The sequence below is a fragment of the Macrobrachium nipponense genome, chromosome 3 (genome assembly GCF_015104395.2).
Source record: "Macrobrachium nipponense isolate FS-2020 chromosome 3, ASM1510439v2, whole genome shotgun sequence".
Taxonomy (NCBI): Eukaryota; Metazoa; Arthropoda; class Malacostraca; order Decapoda; family Palaemonidae; genus Macrobrachium; species Macrobrachium nipponense.
Window position 1 is genome coordinate 134,999,332 of NC_087202.1, and position 19,959 is coordinate 135,019,290.

The 19,959-nt window shown below is 38.8% G+C and overlaps 1 protein-coding gene across 3 annotated transcripts in view; it reads left to right on the forward strand.

Annotated features, from left to right (window-relative positions):
- LOC135222075 (alpha-(1,6)-fucosyltransferase-like) overlaps nt 1-19,959 on the forward strand; it is a 458,798-nt gene that overhangs the window by 257,585 nt on the left and 181,254 nt on the right. For 2 of the 3 annotated variants that reach the window (XM_064260245.1, XM_064260243.1), the window contains exon 1: nt 5,585-5,931. The exons of the other annotated variant lie outside the window; for it this stretch is intronic. The gene's annotated coding sequence lies outside the window, so the exon portion shown is untranslated. Of the gene's footprint in view, nt 1-5,584; nt 5,932-19,959 lie in introns of those variants that run through there. 3 annotated transcript variants of the gene reach the window in all.

Here is a 19,959-nt window from a genome sequence, read left to right on the forward strand (position 1 = left end):
CAAACGTGAGTTGAGGACGTTTTGAAGCGCTATTAATCTTAGTGCTGGTGAATGTAGGGAGCATCTCCATTACAATGTCCCCTTCTGCCTCGGCAGCACGAGAGATTCTGGAGGCAGGATCTCTCAGATCCGCGAGGATTATGGGTTCAGAAGCAAATAGAAGGATCAAATAGTGGCCTCGGCTCCTACCCAGTGCTTCTCTCAGCGTCCCTCCCTTAGGCCCCTAGCTGCAACCCCTTTCATTCCTTTTACTGTTCCTCCGTTCAAATTCTCTCTCTTCCATCTGACTTTCCACCCTCTCGTAACAATTAGTACTTCTCGCTGCGACTGTGAGCGTTTTCCTTCTGTTGCAACTTGCAAACCTTTCTACTCTCAATTTCCCTCTCAGCTCTGAATGATCTCACAAGTCCCAGTGCTTGGCCTTGATCTAATTCTTATGTTCTAACTCTAATGCTCTGGGCTCAGTCTGTATCTGGGAGGGAATTGCACTGTTACTTATCTCCAACTTCTGCTATGCGCAATCCATCAGGGGGGGGTGGGGGCGTCTTCTTTACGGAATACTGGGGAGGCCCTGGAACCTGTTCTTCTGCATTTCCTATCTACTCTGAGATTCAAAGCCGGTGTCCCGGTGTTTTTCCGGAATAAAATTTCATCAACGTACCTGACAAAGACAAAGATGACAGTTTGTCACAGGGTATCTTATATCCCTACCTAATTTTTTACTGTATTCTGTACAACAAAAGTGGCTTAATTCTGGTCATTATAAGAGTAACACCGACTTCTTGTAGACATCGTCAGTAATCTCAGAGGAATTTCTTTCGAAGGTATAATGACGTAACTTATGACGCGATTAACTTGCCTCTTCCTCGATGGATAATTGGCTACTCGTGAAAAAGTCTCACCCTCTGGCAACAATGAAATACAACCAATACTCCTTGTTTACACTTTGTAGTAGTGGTAGTGGAAGTAGTTTATAAGATTTATATCATGAGGTCGATTGCTAGAATCCTTGAATAAAAGGGTTTGCACAAGTAATCCGAGAAATTACTTTCTATCACTATTTCTCAATTGAGAAATTATGTAATTAAAAATCAATTAACAAAGTGAAGAAAACTTTGTTCCGCAAGTTATATTTCACTAAGAAATCAACAACGATTGCTTTATAGAACATATATAATTATCTTTCTGCACCTTATAGAAGTCAACAGAAGACGAAAACTTGGTAGCCCTGGATGTTCGGGCGTACCCAAAAAAGGGCCCTATTATTCATTTACCTGTACAAGATTACGTAGGGTTTGCTACGAGCCTCCTCACTTTTAAACAGTCGTGCTAGTCGAATCACAAAAGCTGTCCTGCAACCACGGCGACAATGGCTTATCATAGGCCATTCTTGAAGCCTTGACAAGGAGTCGGGACGTCATATGTTGATGTCTCGTGTAACTTTGAACCTTTCATGAGTGTTCCGCCTCTGGCTTCGGCTGCTTTGTTTTACTCTTATGATTATACTTGTTCTAATATAAGTAATAAAGAATGCTGCCGAAAATTAGGTAGGGATGTAAAGTATACTATGGCCAAGTAATGCACAGAAAAAGTTATTCCGGAAAAACACGGGGACAAAGGCTCTGAATCTCATAGTAGGAGTGCTGGAATACTGTGCTACCGTCCTCATATCAAAACTGTGAATAACACAGAATATATTATTAACGGAATTTTCTGCTAATTTAGAGCGCAAGTGAGTTAATTTGCTAATGTAAATTTTATTAACTGTTGGACTAGTGTCGAAAGTTCCTCATGATAGGAATATAATGTATTATTAATATTGCACTGAGGGAGATAAACTCAAGCGCTTTCCATAAAATAATAAATGCGTGTGGAAAAGTAAATGTAATTATGCTCTACGTGTCAGATTTATGCTGTTATTAATGACAGCTTTCTTAACTTTAATGGTTCCGAAGGGAGTTTTTCCGTCAGTGAGCTGCACCGTAGACATTACTGTAGGGACTTTGGAGCGTCCCTTCGGCCCCTAGCGGCAACCTCTTCCTTTCCTTATACTGTACCTCCGTTCATGTTCCCTGTCTTCCATTTTACTTTCCACCCCCTTTAACAAATGTTTCAGAATTCAGCTGCGAGGTTGTCCTGATGTTACACCTTTCAAACCTTCTTACTGTCATTTTCCATTTGGCCTAAATTCTACATCTGTTCTATTCTACGTAGTAACTTTAACATTACTGGCAAGTTGTATGATATACGATAATGCACTCATTTTTATTAGCGCCATAAGTGTAGCCCGGAAGTGAGACAGACTCCATCTCATTTTTTTACTCTCGAAAGCAAGACAAAATGACCCTTTGACAGACCACCCGTCACGAATTCTGCCCTCTAGACGAATTAGGCAAGTGTCCTTTGAGCTTTTGCAAAGATATTCAAAGTCTCTTGAGAACTTAGACTTTAAAGTTTGTGTACAAGTGGTGGGAGCAAAGCCAGAAAATTACTGGTCATGAGAGAGAGAGAGAGAGAGAGAGAGAGAGAGAGAGAGAGAGAGAGAGAGAGAGAGAGAGAGATGTGATGTGGCGTATAACTTACAGATAATTCATTGCATTAATGACGTCATAAATTAGTCAGAAAACACAGTTGTTTTCGTGTTTCGTGTACTTGAGTTGTTGTTATGATTGCTGTTGATTCCATCGTTATAATTATGTGGGAAATATTTGCTCAGCGTGTAATTTTGTTCTAATAATATCAATATCGTCATTATTCTCCTTTTTAATTGATATAACTGTTGAACAATTATTTACCAGACCAGTTACATTATATTATTTGTTACTCCAGTTCTTTTAACAAGGGTTTTTGCATCACAGATTGGCGTCAATAACAGTGTACCAGATGCTGTAACGCCAGTTTTAATAGTCATAAATCAGTCGGTTATTGTATCATAGATAAATGCAGGTTTTGATTTGTCTTCTCTTCTTCCAGTCTTTCGGTTATGAACCGCTTACCGATGGAACGTCAGGCGAACGTTTCGTTCACTTGAGGCACTGGAGCTTCCGTGGCTAAGTGGCTAACGCATTGGCCTGGTGTTTCACCAGTCAGGGTTCACTTTGCTTTCTTGGGGATTGAAAGGTTAATTTTGTGTTGTTCTCTTTTCTTCCAAGGTAAGCGTCAGCGGAGATTGTTTTCGATACCTGATATGAGCGTCCCTCCTAGGTGTGTATGTAGTTATGTTTTTATCTTCCGGTTATGCTGCCGTGTGTCTGATTAATATTTCTGTATTCTGTTTATTCAGTCAACTAATCAGTTAGAGCATTTATTCCTGTTGACTTTTGTTATGTATGTTATCTTCATCACCATAACAATCCTTGTCATTAATTTTGACAATAATAACGTGAATAAATGTCCACTACATATATATATACATACAATAATATATATATATATATACATACATATATATATATATATATACATACATACATATATATATATATATAGATATTCTATCTTAATATATATATATATTATATATATATATATATATATATATATATATTTACATATATATTTTATTTTATTAATCTTTACGTATTTATATATCTTACGAGTAGTCTCCCATTTTGATGTATGCACTTTGATGGAGTTATGATATCAGACGTTTCAAATGAAAGAAATTACTAGACAGACACACCCTTGGATATATGACCGATTACCAAGGAAGTGGGAGGTTGTATTGTGTAGATTACGTATTGGTCATACGCGTTTAACTCACGGCTATCTGATGGATGGGGAGAATGAGCCCTTTTGCGACTATTGCTTAGTTCCACTGACTGTTAGGCATTTGCTGGTTGAGTGTCCCAGTATAGTGGAACTTAGGAATCGTTTTTTAGCTTATAGTAGTGAAGCAGGTGGTAATTATAGCATGCCAAAACTGTTGGGAGAAAGCATGTGCGTAAATAACGTTATCTCTTTTATCAAAAAAGCTGGTCTTCTCAAATGTATCTGACAGCTGTGCTGTCTGAGTATTACTTTTTTTCCCTTTTTTTGTTTGATTGTTATTTATTCAGATTAATTAACCATTCTTTTTATTGGAATTTTATTTGATCAGAATTTTATTCTTATTTTTATCAGAAATTTATTTAATTTCTTAAAATCAAATTTATATTTATCTCTTTAAAAAAAATAGAATTTATAATATATTAAACAAGATTTTAAATAAAGTTAAAAGATCACACTTAGTATTCGGCGTCGGTGACCCTGGTAGTTGTGACGCCAGAAAACCCAATATCAATCGATCAATCAATCATGTATGTTTCTCTTCTCTCTTCACTCTAACTACGACCCACAACATTCGACTGATAACCTGGTAAATAAATAAATAATTCCAGCTGCCCAAACGGGTCGTCCACAAGTCAGGCGCTCTATCACTAAGTTACGAGAGAGAGAGAGAGAGAGAGAGAGAGAGAGAGAGAGCGGTCTTTAAAATAATGTCTATTTACATTTCCCAAGGTTATCTCAGAACATCGAAGGACGGCATAATTGAATAACTTGAGTTAGTGATAAGAGAGAGAGAGAGAGAGAGAGAGAGAGAGAGAGAGAGAGAGAGAGAGAGGTAAAATTAGCAATATCTGTTTACAATTTACGAAGTTAAATCGTAACACCAAAAGAATGACGTCATGATTGAATAACTGAAGTTAATGATAAGAGAGAGAGAGAGAGAGGTTAGATAATTGTCTACGTTTACCAAGGTTAACTCAGAACATCCTAAGAATGACGTGATGATTGAATAGCAGAAGTTAGAGAGAGAGAGAGAGAGAGAGAGAGAGAGAGAGAGAGAGAGAGAGTCTTAAAAACATAATTATCTATTTTTACGGTTTACGAAATTTGGCTCTGAACATCTAAAGAATGACGGCATAATTGAATAACTGGAGTTAGCGATAAGCACATTCTTATTTCACGGGCTCTCCTAAGTGGGGAAGTGTTTTATGCATTAGGGAGTTATAGTAAGTTACCTGGGATTCTATTATCATTCAGGCAGCGAGAGAAGAAGTTTGGAAAGATGCCAACAGTTTCCTTTGACAGTCAGCGATGCCAAATGATTGATGCTTGTTTAGGCCCTTAGCCTAGTATTATTATAATATATAAATAACATTTTGCTTGTGTATTTAACGACGTTAGTTAGTGATGTTCTCGTTCGTTAGCCTATTATTTTTTTAGTATTTGTACTATTCTTATCTTTCATTTTCTTTATCGGCTTATAAGGAACAGGATTTATTTCAGGTGAAAAGTTATCCTTTAAACTGTAGAAATTTTTATTATTTGCATTTGAAATTGCATTAATTTCCTACATGCCTTCGGTTTGCCTTCGGTTTTAGTATTGAGTTATGTATGTCACTTTCAAGCCTTCATTATAATTTTTTTGTCACATAGCTTGTCCTTCCACGGAATAATTGTTCCTTAAACGTTTCATTTATTAACCGTTGCTCCGAATAAGGTTAGAAAGGAGCGTAGTTGCAAACAAGACGAGGGTCGAGGCCACCGGTACCGGTGGTGTAACATCCTCAGATATATTGCTGAAAATCCTAGTTGGCAGCTCAGTTATACTGTGACTGTGGTGGTGTAAGGACGCCCGCTCGCTTCTCTGGTCTGCCATCTACAACAGGTTGATGTGTGTGGATTGTCATTTCTCTTTCGTACATCCGTCCTGTGATGAGGAATGCTGTAACCCAGGTGCTAGCTGATCCTAGAAGGAGGGAAGGAAACGGCGCTGCTTCTCATCAGCAATTCTAGCGTTTTGGAGAGAGATTTCCTCTGCATCCCTCACAGTGAAGGGAAACGAGGAATTATTTGTGACTGACGTCGCCGAAGGGAAGTGTAATGGGCCGAACAGCTGAGGACGACCACTGATTAGATACGTGCAAGTAGCATCCATTAAAAGAGGTAAAGATGAAATTCCTCAACGTTGAAAGGGTGTGGGGTCGGGGTGTATCTTTGTACACCCAGCCTGGAAAAATATGAAAGATTTTGCGTTCGGTCGCGTATGTGCTGGGAAGTAGAGTTGAGCATTGTGCAAACAGACAGGTAATATAATAGTCAGTAAAATGCCCCACCAGGTAGTTCTTCCTATTGGGATTCAGGAGGGCCGCCCCTCTCCCCTTCTCCGAAGAAAGAACGAACGGTCCGCCGAGTGTGTGTGTGTGTGTGAGGAATAATAGGTGGTAGTGAAAGTTGACCTCAGTGGGTTTTAGGCTGTTTTCGTTGGGAAGGGATTGGCGATGCTGCTTTAGTATTATTATTATTATAATATAACCTCTTTATTTATTTATAACTTTATAAGTGAGACTTTATTCATGGTGATTTGATATAAAGCTAACGTTTATCATTATTCAATCTAGAAAACAGAACTCTCGTCTCGTTTCTGAGCGAATAATGGTCGTATGCTGCTTGGAAATTTCAAGTATCGTTCTTATCGTTTCTCACGAAAACATATGGGGATCTACATCTCCTTTGCTTATTGAAAATGGGTCCTACATTAATGTGTTCTTTCACGATGCATTTTTCACATAGTCGAAAATTTGACAGGATTATTCGTTGCTGTTGTTTTGCTTTAGTTGTGTGCTTGTTATCCTTGTGTTTTGCGTTCCGTTGTAGCTAACTATGACCCACAAAACCCATCGTTTTAAAGCACTCTCTCTCTCTCTCTCTCTCTCTCTCTCTCTCTCTCTCTCTCTCTCTCTCTCTCTCTCTCTCTCTCTCTCTCGAGTTTGTAAGAGTGAGTGAACAAGTTTTTGTTCTGAAAGAACGACCCCTCATAGACTGGCAAGGCGAGGCCAGATCGTTCGATATCTGATACGTCAAGTTATAGCAGAGCACAACGCGGATCTTATTTCCTCGAGTAGGATCTGTAACGTAGGAACAGTCAGGTCAATTGGGCTCGGTAAATCCCAGAGAGACGTTCCCCAAATTCCATTTGTTTTTCATTGCAAGTATCTTTCCAACAGTATACTGGAAGAAGCGGGATCTTAAATTATGCTCTTGAACTTCTTTTAATGCTTTTGTGAGAGGATGAAAGTTCTGGGTATGATCTTGAATCCTTTATTGCTCTGCCATGAATGACCATGCTTGCAAATAATACAGTCTTTCATAATGTGCGTTTTGAATGATTTAAGTGATTTCTGTAGGAGCTTTGTAGAATTATATACGATTGTTTATAACTATTTGGGTGCTTTATTAATGGAGTTTTACTGATTCCTTATAATTGAATTATTTGTGTTTTTTTTATGATTTGTCTATTGTTGAAAACCATCATATTGTGCTGGATCATTGTTGCTGTTTTACCTAATCATACCTTATATTTAAAAAAAAAATCACAATTGATAACAAAGGTTTATCGGTATTAGTATCACCCGTCCATGAATCATGTTATTTTAGAAATATCATTCATAAAATCATACATTTCCGTATTTATGGAAAAAAAAAATTTTTTTTGCATTCGCTCGAAATATTTCCGTCGGCCCCTTTCGAATGCATCTCACCGGCGAAGACTTGTGGCCAATCAGGGCGATTTCTCTCATCTTTCACCGGGTTCCTCCTCCTTAAGGGATTGCGGGGTCGTAAAAGCAGCGGGGGCTACGTAACTTCTTCGTATGCCCGTCCAAGAAAAACCTAGAGTACGTGGAGCCCTTTCATGTCTGCAGGCTTTAGCGTATATTATAGTCTCTCTCTCTCTCTCTCTCTCTCTCTCTCTCTCTCTCTCTCTCTGAAACGATCTGGACGGTCCTGTTCCTTTACAGACTAAGTGTGCTTGTGTTGAACTATACAAAGGGTTTCACAGACAGTGCAAGCACGTTTTTGGACAATAACTCTGTAACAAACACTCGTATCGGTGCGAGATTTTGTTATAGTGCATTACACCCAGTGCCGCAATTTATAAAAGTATCATGAATCACAAATTGTAAAGAATAGACACTTATACCAAGAGGCAAAAATTCGATTAGCCAGAAATGGATACGAACACAGTATAAAAAAGCTCCGCTTACCTTCTCCCTACCTTCTCCCTCCACCTCCACCCCTCATTCGTCTTTCCCCCACCAGCCCTCTCTCTCTCTCTCTCTCTCTCTCTCTCTCTCTCTCTCTCTCTCTGTGTGTGTGTTAGTGTGTGTGGTAGTGGTACTGTAAATGGTTATTGCAGTGAGAGCTATCTGAGTGTATGGTGGAGTAGTAGAACAATAGACTGACACTACGATTGATGGCAAAGCGACTGTTATACTTGTATTGGGTTACCTTCTTCGCAATCCTCATTTGGACTCAGGGCATCGGCCATATACGTACTTGTAAAACGAAGTTGAAGAAGAGATGGCCACCTAGGAACATAATATTGTCATGGTTGCAGAAATGCGTATGTCACGCAACTTTTCCATTTTTTTTTTTTTTTTCCAGGGGGGGGGGGGTTTTTTTTTTTTTTTTTTTTTTGGCAAAGAGAAAGCCGCCAGTTGCCTTCACATTAGTTTGAATAGGTAACTGGTTACAGTTACTCTATGTTACAAATAGCAATTGAGCCTTTCTACCGGACATTCATTAGAGATAAAAGCCTTGATTATATCAGTGCACATATTTTTAAGTAATGAATGTTTATTCTGTATCTATATAGTATTAGCTTTCCTTACGGCTTTGAGTCCTTAGCTTCCTTACGGCTTTGAGTCCTTAGCTTGTCTTATGGCTTTGAGTCCTTAGCTTTGTCTTACGGCTTTGAGTCCTTAGCTTGTCTTATGGCTTTGAGTCCTTAGCTTGTCTTATGGCTTTGAGTCCTTAGCTTGTCTTATGGCTTTGGGTCCTTAGCTTTCCTAAACGGCTTGAGTCCTTAGCTTTCCTTATTGGCTTTGAGCCCTTAGCTTTCCTTACGGCTTGAGTCCTCAGGCTTGTCTTACGGCTTTGGGGGAGTCCTTAGCTGTCTTACGGCTTTGAGTCCTTAGCTTTCTTATGGCTTTGAGTCCTTAGCTTTCCTTACGGCTTTGAGTCCTTAGCTTCCTTACGGCTTTGAGTCCTTAGCTTTCCTACGGCTTTTGAGTCCTTAGCTTTCCTACTGGCTTTTTGACTCCTTAGCTTTCCTTTATGGCTTTGAGTCCTTAGCTTTCCTTACGGTTTTTTGGTCCTTAGCTTGTCTTATGGCTTTGAGTCCTTAGCTTTCCTTACGGCTTTGAGTCCTTAGCTTTCCTTACGGCTTTGAGTCCTTAGCTTTCCTTATGGCTTTGAGTCCTTAGCTTTCCTTACGGCTTTGAGTCCTTAGCTTGTCTTATGGCTTTGAGTCCTTAGCTTGTCTTACGGCTTTGAGTCCTTAGCTTTCCTTACGGCTTTGAGTCCTTAGCTTTCCTTATGGCTTTGAGTCCTTAGCTTTCCTTACGGCTTTGAGTCCTTAGCTTTCCTTACGGCTTTGAGTCCTTAGCTTTCCTTACGGCTTTGAGTCCTTTGCTTGTCTTACGGCTTTGAGTCCTTAGCTTTCCTTACCTCTTTGAGTCCTTAGCTTTCCTTACGGCTTTGAGTCCTTAGCTTTCTTTATGGCTTTGAGTCCTTAGCTTTCTCTTATGGCTTTGAGTCCTTAGCTTTCCTTACGGCTTTGAGTCCTTAGCTTGTCTTATGGCTTTGAGTCCTTAGCTTGTCTTATGGCTTTGAGTCCTTAGCTTTCCTTACGGCTTTGAGTCCTTAGCTTTCTTTACGGCTTTGAACCCTTAGCTTTCCTTACCGCTTTGAGCCCTTAGCTTTCCTTACCGCTTTGAGCCCTTAGCTTTCCTTACGGCTTTGAGTCCTTAGCTTTCCTGACGGCTTTGAGCCCTTAGCTTTCCTTACGGCTTTGAGCCCTTAGCTTTCCTTACGGCTTTGAGTCCTTAGCTTTCCTTACGGCTTTGAGTCCTTAGCTTGTCTTACGGCTTTGAGTCCTTAGCTTGTCTTACGGCTTTGAGTCCTTAGCTTTCCTTACGGCTTTGAGTCCTTAGCTTTCCTTACGGCTTTGAGTCCTTAGCTTTGTCTTACGGCTTTGAGTCCTTAGCTTTCCTTACGGCTTTGAGTCCTTAGCTTGTCTTACGGCTTTGAGTCCTTAGCTTTCCTTACGGCTTTGAGTCCTTAGCTTTCCTTACGGCTTTGAGTCCTTAGCTTGTCTTACGGCTTTGAGCCCCTAGCTTTCCTTACGGCTTTGAGTCTTTAGCTTGTCTTATGGATTTGAGTCCTTAGCTTTCCTTATGGCTTTGAGTCCTTAGCTTTCCTTATGGCTTTGAGACTCGCAAAGAATCTTATATACAATCAAGAGTTGTTGATATTGGGGAATTAAGACACTTGTAAAGTATGCAGCATTTGTTTTCAAAGAAGGAATAAGATGATGTTGAAAAGCAATGTTATTATTATTATTATTATTATTATTATTATTATTATTATTATTATTATTATTATTATTATTATTATTAATATTCAGAAGATGAAGCCTATTCTTATAGAACAACCCCACAGGGGCTATTGACTAGAAATTCAAGCTGCCAAAGTATATGGTGTTCATTAGGAAGAAGAAGGAGGAGGTAACGGGACCCCCCTTTTTAAGGATAGGAAAAGACCAAAGACATGTTTTTCAGAACACTAATAATGGATTCCTGATTCCTACCTTAATAAGTGAAAACCTAAACTAAATCATTTGAAAGATAAGACGCGTGAAACAAGGAGCTTGTAGGATCAAGTCACTGAAGCGTAATTTAGTCTTAGTATTGGCTGAGAGAGATATGAAATCTGGCGTCGTTATGCTTCAAACAAAGTATCAGTGGTTGCTGCGGTAAATGTTATTTTTTGAAATTATTTCCTGCTCTTGAAAGCATTGCGAAATTTAACACACTTGGTTAATTAGTTTTTTTATATTCGCACACGTATACCAGCCCAGGTGTCCTGGCTGAGTGAGGCACTCAATTCTTCTTCGCTTTTAACATGATTTACTGCGCTTCCGTAAGCATGCACAGGTGTATGTATATCCGCCTCGATTCGCTGGCAGTAGAGTCCTGCTTCCGGCATATTAATTTAGATAGACACACGAACACACACTTTTCCCAGTACCCCCTTTTCTTTTGTTTCTCAACAATCCATGTCTCTCTCTTCTCCCGAAAAGTGGATTATATACCTGGTAGCTAGGTGAGAAGGGGATTATTATTCTCATTATATAAGCGAATACCACAGGAAAATGATAGTCAGAAACCCAAGCGCTTTCGTCTTTACTAAGACATTGTCTTAGTAAAGACGAAAGCGCTTGGATTTTGACTATCATTTTCCCGTGGTATTCGCTTATTTAATGGAGTCACGTGCATCTTCTGTGAATTTTTAAGTATTCTCATTATGTGTATATTTGTTTATACATCTATATATATGTATGTATATATAATCTAGAAGCCCAACGACTATCAGAAAAGAAATCCTCTGGAAACCGTAGCCGTTGAAACCACGTGCACCAGGAATTTTAACCTCCGTCCTGGATTATCTCTTGATCTTCTCTCCTTGTCCTTTCTGTTTGGAGAATAGGCTGCCCAAATCAAGAAACTGTAACTCCGCCCACCACTACTTAATGTTGTATATAAAGCTCTGTAAACTGTTTTTACTTAGTTTGAACTTGAAAATGTAGAATATACTACGAAACTACTTGTTCCAAGTACCGTTTTTTACTCGCCTTCTTTCGCGGATTTTATGATATATATATATATTTATATATATATATATATATACACCTTATTTTGGATAGCTACAGAGTCGAAGGTTTTACAAAAGGCCTTATCATAATTTACTCGTTATCATATTTGATTATAGTTAGACACGTGCATTCCTCACACAGTGTGAAGTAAGAGCTGAGATTGAGAGCGCATCACCCTCGTGACAGCTGCTCATTGAGACGGCGGTATCAAATATGCAGAGAGCTGAAGTTTGTTGTATTCTTCAGTTGGCAGTCATTTAAGGAAGCACTGTTCCAGCACAGTCGCTAGCACGTTCCCTGTATCAAAGCTGCTTTTTTTTTTTTTTTTTTTTTTTTTTTTTTTTTTTTTTTTTTTTTTTTTTTTTTTTTTTTTTTTTACGCGTCGCGTGACAGTTCCGAGTTTTTCACGGCGTGTGTAAATCGGCGTGCAGAGGACGATTGCCAATCACGCTCCTCTGCCTCCGATGTATGATACGTCCAGTCGCTTAATTCGCCCTCCTCCTTTTTTTTTTTTTTTTTTTTTTTTACGTTAGTGCTTCATTATATAGAACGTCTTGGGTGGCCGGTACGCTCCCTTACGAAGAACGATTGACATGCAGGAAGGACTTACATACAGGTGACTGGTACCCTTCTTCTTTGGACTAACCAATATAGTCCATCTCATTCAGTATTGCCGGGAATGATTAAGTTATGGTATTCAGTGTTGCTTTTGGTCTTCTTTAAGTGTAGTAAGTGAATTTTGTGTATGTTAGTCCACTCTCTTCCAGTTCAGACATCACATGTAATTGTTCATTGTGTACGAAAGGGGAATTTTCAGTGAAGTCATCGATGTTTGTCAGTGGTCTGTGAATAGCGAGGGTGAACACTACATATATAGTCTGGATATCTTCATTGGCGTGCTGCCAACGTTGTTGTTATCGGTAATAATACAGAATTCTAATGCAAGGCCATTCCGCTTTTTATTTAGTTTAATTTAATTTAATTTTTTTTTTAGGTCAGGTAGAGAGGTATCAAATTGGATTTAATTTTGTGAGTTTGGTGCGGAGGATATCCTGTGTGCAAAGATATCCTCTCTGGCTGGCGTTGTTTTTAACTCTTATCAGTTCTGTTGATGATTATTGTCTGTCCCGCATGCTTGCCTCGTCAAGATTTCCCTCTTGCATGATGTTTGTTGGCATAATGTCTCGCGAGAGTTAGCAGCTGCTTTATGGCACAGTGCCACGAGTTCTGTTGGGCAAGTTTGTGTTTTTTTATTTTCCTCTCTCTCTCTCTCTCTCTCTCTCTCTCTCTCTCTCTCTCTCTCTCTCTCTCTCTCTTCTCTTCTCTTCTCTTTTGAAGGGGCCAAGAGGTTACCCAAACCGGTTCGGGAGGAGGTTGACTGGTTGGTAGGATTAGCGTGTGTGTGTCTATGGGTGGGACTAGGAGCGAGAATTGGGCTCGCGTTTCACAACCAGCTTGACTAGAAAGGGTGACCGGTCTTCTCTCAGAAGGGGGCGGCTCCAGAGGGGAAGAGGGTCATTCATGGCTCGGGAAGGGCTTAATGATTACTTGCGTTCCTCCTCCTCCTTCTCCTCCTCCTCCTCCTCCTCCGTAGTGGTAAAATTTATAGATGTTTCCACCCATGGTTTGAGGGACTCACTGATGTCATATGTCTTTAGGTAGAGGCTAAGTTGACAAAAAAATGGAAAAAAGAATGGAAAAAAATGCTAAAACTGCCTTTATTCAGGTTAATTTAAGGCAGATGACCTTTGTGACAAACACACACACACACACACTCGGAGTCTAAACCTTTGACAAACCGAAACGGCTATTGGAAGACAATTTTAAAACCTGGCAACGGTTAAGCGTGAAAGCAGAAGGAGGGATTGATTGATGATTGAAGTAACGCTGTTGAATTTTTCTCCAACCAGTTATCTGCTGCTTGTGCAATCTTCAAGCATGTGGCGAGGTGTTGTTGCTCGCAGAACTCCGTGGCCGTTTGTTGTGCATTCTTATTTATTTAGTTTAGTATTTTTTCATCCTTCAATCGTTACGGAGTGCTAAATAAGCATAAAATACAATGTTTCTTAAGGTTCCACCCTTTTAGTTGATTCATGTAGTACTATATAGGGAGCCAGTCATCTCTGTCAATTACAGAATTATTTTGCTGTTCTTTTTCTTGCGGGTGAATATCTGTGCCATATTTTATGTGGGTATCAGAAAGGAAACTCTCTCTCTCTCTCTCTCTCTCTCTCTCTCTGAGTAAAGTCGCGCCCTAGTCAATGATGCTTATGAGTTGGGTTTTGTGGGTCATGTTCATAAAGTTAAATTGTAAAAGTTTTGACGCATTTTCGACGTTCCTTGATTCATTGTTATGTTATTCATACAACAGACATTTTCTCACCCACCAGGATGCTGTTCTGCTCCGTCATAATGACGATGCTTAAAGTTTATAGGTAGCATTACACCGGGAAGGGCATTTAGCAGCAGTTGCTCACGTAATGGACAAACACACACACACACATTCGAGTAATGGCTGTTCTCTTGGTAGAATCATTTACCCGAATATCTTTTTTATCTTCCTTTGTCCGTTATTTGTGTGCCAGAGAAATTGTTGCTAGTTTTCGTGTGAAGTTGTGGCGTGAGAATCTTTGATTACGTTTACAGTTGCGGATTGAGCTTATGGAGCTGTTGAGGTGGGGTGTTCCTCTCTCTCTCTCTCTCTCTCTCTCTCTCTCTCTCTCTCTCTCTCTCTCTCTCTCTCTCTCACACACACACACACACACACACACAGAGGCAGGCAGCCAGCCTAATTTATAGGTGAATTGAATTTAGTAACGCTGTTGAATTTTTCTCCAACCAGTTATCTGCTGCTTGTGCAATCTTCAAGCATGTGGCGAGGTGTTGTTGCTCGCAGAACTCCGTGGCCGTTTGTTGTGCATTCATTCATTTATTTAGTATTTTTTCATCCTTCAATCGTTACGGAGTGCTAAATAAGCATAAAATACAATGTTTCTTAAGGTTCCACCCTTTTAGTTGATTCATGTAGTACTATATAGGGAGCCAGTCATCTCTGTCAATTACAGAATTATTTTGCTGTTCTTTTTCTTGCGGGTGAATATCTGTGCCATATTTTATGTGGGTATCAGAAAGGAAACTCTCTCTCTCTCTCTCTCTCTCTCTCTCTCTCTCTCTCTCTCTCTCTCTCTCTCTCTCACACCCCTTTGTCTGCCGACTTTTGCAGCATTCACTGGCTTCATGAAAAGACGCGAATTCTCTCAATGGAAAAAAGGAATGAAAGTATATCTATCATTGCTATTGATATTGGCCTCACATGTTCATTTAGAAGCAAGCTGAAAGGCTTTCATTGGGTGAGCAAAGGTCCCACAGTAAAATACTGGCACTGAGTTGTATTTGTTTTTGAAATCATAGTTTTGATGTGCGATGCTTTTTAAGGTTGAAAGTTTAAAATGATTATAGTTGTTTCCCGTATGGGGTAGTATTGCCGTCAGTGCACCTCACGCAGTGCACTGTAGGCATTACTTGAGGGTCTTTGCAGCGTTCCTTCGACCCCCAGCTGCAACACCTCTCATTTCTTTTACTGTACCTTCGTTCCTACTCTTTCCTCCGTCTGACTTTCCACCCTTTCCTAGCAGTTGATTCAGACCTTTTGACTGTCAATTTCCGGTATAATGGTCCGTGACCTCATAGATGCCAGCGCTTGGCCTTTGACCTAAATAACCTATTCTATTCTATAGTTTCCTGTTTGATGTCGGACAGTTTTTCGGTGATTGCTAGCTGTGCAGATGCTAAGAACAGCAGCAGCTGTACCAAATTTTTAGTTCTTTATGTTTTGACTCTGTGTGTCAGTTGATTGACACCTTAATGGAAAACTGTTCTGTCAACCTTGGTAGGATCCGCTGGCTACTGTTTCAATTTGATAACAGAAATACTGCGGGTAGGAATTCCAACATTTTGTGGAGTTTTTAATTGATACCATTCTGGAGTGTCTTGGTGCACTGCAGGCATTACTTGGCCCTAGCTGCAACCCCTCTCATTCCTTTTACTGCACCTCCTCCCTTCATACCTTCCATATTACCTTATGACTTTCCTCCCTGTCCTAACAATTCATTCAACGCTATTTTCAGCACCGAATGACCTCATAGGTTCCAGCGCTTGGCAGTTGGCCTAAATTTTATATTCGCAATTTGAATTATATGTCACTGGAAACTGCATGCAGTTTGTTGAAGGGCATCCGAAATGACGAGATAGAAATCCGTGCCCTCTGGGTATCAGTATTATTTTTCTCTGTTGTTGTTGTTGTTGTTGCTTTTGATTAAGCTGGCCTTATGGCAGCACGAGCTTTTGCTCGTAGAACAGCCCGTAGGTCATTCGAATACTTTTGGAGGTGATAAGGTGAGATCATTAGGATATGAGATGAGCCTTTATTGTGATCAGATGAATATGCCAGTGAAATGATATGCATGAAAAAAAGTTCTTTCATACGTTAGCAGTATATGTAAAGACTGACTGCTTGATTGCTCTCTGTAAACTGGCGTTACAACAACTAAGGTCATTGACGCCAGCGTGAGCAACCGATTTGGCCTTATTAGACCAGATGTTGGATATTTTTTTTGTACAGCTGCTCCTGTATTTAGCATCTGCACATCTAGCAGTCATAAAGCTAAACTGTCCGGCATCAAATAGGAAACTTTAAAATAAAATGCAGAAATTAAGGCAAAGGCCAAGCGCTGGGACCTATGAGGTCATTCAACGCTGAAAGGGAAAATGAGATTAGAAATGTTTGAAAGACAATGTTGTTCTGAAATCCTGTTCGTCACTAGTAATGGCAGTGACATCACAATTCTGCTTTGTGGTACTACCTGCTCTTCCTTTCTTTGAGTACAGGAATTTTGTATTTAGGTATTTTTTAGGAATTAATCTCCTATAAGTATACAGGCTTGAGAACAGTAATCCGTCGTGTGTGTGTGTGTGTATATATATACTATATATATATATATATATATATATATATATATATATATATATATATATATATATATATATATATATATATATATATATATATATATATATATATATATATATATATATATATAGATATATATATATATATATATTATATATATATATATATATATATATATATATATATATATATATATATATATATATATACACACAACCAAGGGGCAGGCGATGACGACTAAGGAATACATCAAATCAGGCATTGACTGAAGGAAACAGGCCAATATACATAGTTCTTTATTCCAACGTTTCGTAATAACATTTATTACATCTTCTGGGAATCTGTCAGTTAATTAAAATAATAACATTATAAAACAATCTTAAATTTACTAAAAAATAAAAAAATCGTAAAAAGACTAAAATTTACCAAAATATACAATTACAGAAAATTATTATTTAAAAGCTGGAACCGCCAACCAACTTTAAGTTAGGCGAGAGGAAGACTGAATGATAGGAGACAACAAAAGAGGAGACACGTTAACTAAGGTACAGTTGGATGGAGGAGGTTTTTTTTATTTTTAGTAAATTTAAGATTGTTTTATCATTTTATTATTCTAATTAATTGACAGATTCCCAGAAGATGTAATAAATGTTATTACGAAACGTTGGAATAAAGAATTCTGTATATTGGCCTGATACACACACACACACACACACACTACATATATATATATATATATATATATATATATATATATATATATATATATATATATATATATATATTATTGTGTGTATAAAAATCCACGTAAGAAGGCGAGTGAAAAAGCGGGACTTGGAACAATTACTTTCGTAGTTTATTTTACATTTTCAATTTCACTTGGATTACAGAGCTTTATATACAACATTAAGTAGTGGTGGGCGGAGTTACAGATTCATGATTCGGGTAGTATGTTCTCCAAACAGATTGGACAGGGAAAGAGGATCAACGAGATAATCCAAGAGGTTATATATATATATATATATATATATATATATATATATATATATATATATATATATACATGTAAATATGTAATGTGCGTTTGTGTTTGTGTAAATTTCGAAGGAATATTTAATGCCACGGTCCGAAACATAATGATTTTTTTTCTTACTTTTATTTGCAATGTGTTGCCATCTGTGTGTCACGATGGACGCTCAGTGCTCCTTTTGAAGAATTACGGGAACGTGAAGCCCTAATCCGATTAATTCAGAACTGAATGGGTCGACTTTCGACCGAGACGTAATTTCGTATGTTTTCTTCTTCTTCTTCTTCTTCTTCTTCTTCTTCTTCTTCTTCTTCTTCTGTACGATTATAATTCCATTTTGCGAACTCTTTATTTCTTTACCAATGCCAATCTTTTCGTTTATGAACTCATTTTTTTTATTTATTTATAATTTTGTCTTATGATGATCGTTTTTGTTCTTGATAGGGTGTAACATCAGTTGAACTGCTACAGTGACAGTTCTACAGAGTGAAAATTTATGATAAGGGAATGATAAGACGCGCTTGCATTTCGTTTCATTTCTCTCTTTATTTTGTTTCATTTCTCTCTTTATTTCTTTACTCTGTTTTGCTGTGCTTACATAATATTATTCGTATTTTCAAGCGTTGAGTCTGTCTTGTAATAAGTAGGTGTGGTGTTAGGGACTATACGTAGTATGTACTATGTATACTATATATGTGTGTGTATAAATATGTATATGTATGCACTAGTACAGATTAATTGAGAGGTCGATGGTTCGCGACTGTCGGTCAGCAATTCTATTATCGCTTAATAAATTCCCCCTCGGTTAAACATATATGAAAATATATTAATTCCGAGGTAGAGCGAATTAGATATTAAAGGACATTTGTAGTTCGATATATATATATATATGAGCATGTTAAGAGCCTTGTCTAGGAGAAGTTGGTACAAAGACCGCGGTCTTTTATATCATACTTATCATGTTCGCTCGAAAATGTACAAGTCTAAATTTAAACCAGACACACTACATATCCTATGCGCACCCGGACACTGAGACGAAGCTTTTGAGCGCCTGGGACGAAATTGAAAGGCGAACCCGTTTAAGTGCGGGTTGCTCATGCCCAAGAGAGAGAGAGAGAGAGAGAGAGATAGCTGATATCTGATACGGTCATGAGGGCTTTATCAGGCCGGGCACCGTTCGCCCTGACACAAGCGCCCCACCTTATTCGTTGGGTACTGCTCCTCAACTCAGATAGTGAGTGCCCAGCTCTTTACTTCTTATCGTTACCACTTAATGTTTGAGTAGGCCGATATTTTCATGCTGAAAAAATGTATTTATTTATTTATATACAATTCTGTTGATTTCCTAATGGTCTGGTATTGTGTTTCTTTTGATGCGTTCTTTGCATCAGCTTGCTGATCAGATCTTTTTCTTGTGCACTTATTGTATGTCACTGTCCGGGAAGTCCCGTTGAAACGCTTTGTTGCGCCGTTGAATTTTTCTTGTTTTCCTGCGTTGTTAAGGTTTCTGTTTCCGGAATGATTCGTATAAGAAACGGTATACGTTATCTGTTCTGTTCTCTTTCCTCTTAACGAATCTCTAATCTATCCAGTCGGTCTGTCTGGCTGTCTCTTCCTCTTGTAGATTATGATGCCTTTTGGTCTTTGTCCATTTGTGTGTCTTCCTCGTAGACTTCGTTTCGTGGGATACACTCACTGCTAGTTGTGTTGTACGCGTTCTTTCCTCTTCATTAATTGGAAGTTTAAGGCCACGTGGAAGATCGGGAGGCTAATCTGGTGTTATCATTCATTCAGCATTACGTAACAGTCGTTGCAGCGTCCCTTCGGCTCCCAGCTGCATTTTCCTTCGTTTTGCTGTACCTCCGTTCATATTCGCTTTCTTCTGTCTTACTTTCCACACGCTCCTAACAATTGATTCATATTGCAACTGGGAGGTTTTCCTCCTGTTACACCTTTCAAGCCTCCTTTCCTCTTCGTTTCCCTTTCAGCGCTGAATGACCTCGTAGGTGCCTGTGCTTGGTCTTGGGCCTAAATTCGATCTCCTATCATTATAGTGAGTGAGTTGAAATACCTAGACATTTTTAAAGAAATTAATAAATGTTGAATGTCTTGGGTTTCATATTAAAATAGAAAGTGGATAACCAATTTTAGGATTCTGTAAAAGAAAACAATTGATATATATAGCTCTTTTCTTTCCACCCTGAGGTCTTAGAAACTACTGAGGCTAGAGGGCTGCACATTGGTATGCTGATCATCCTCCCT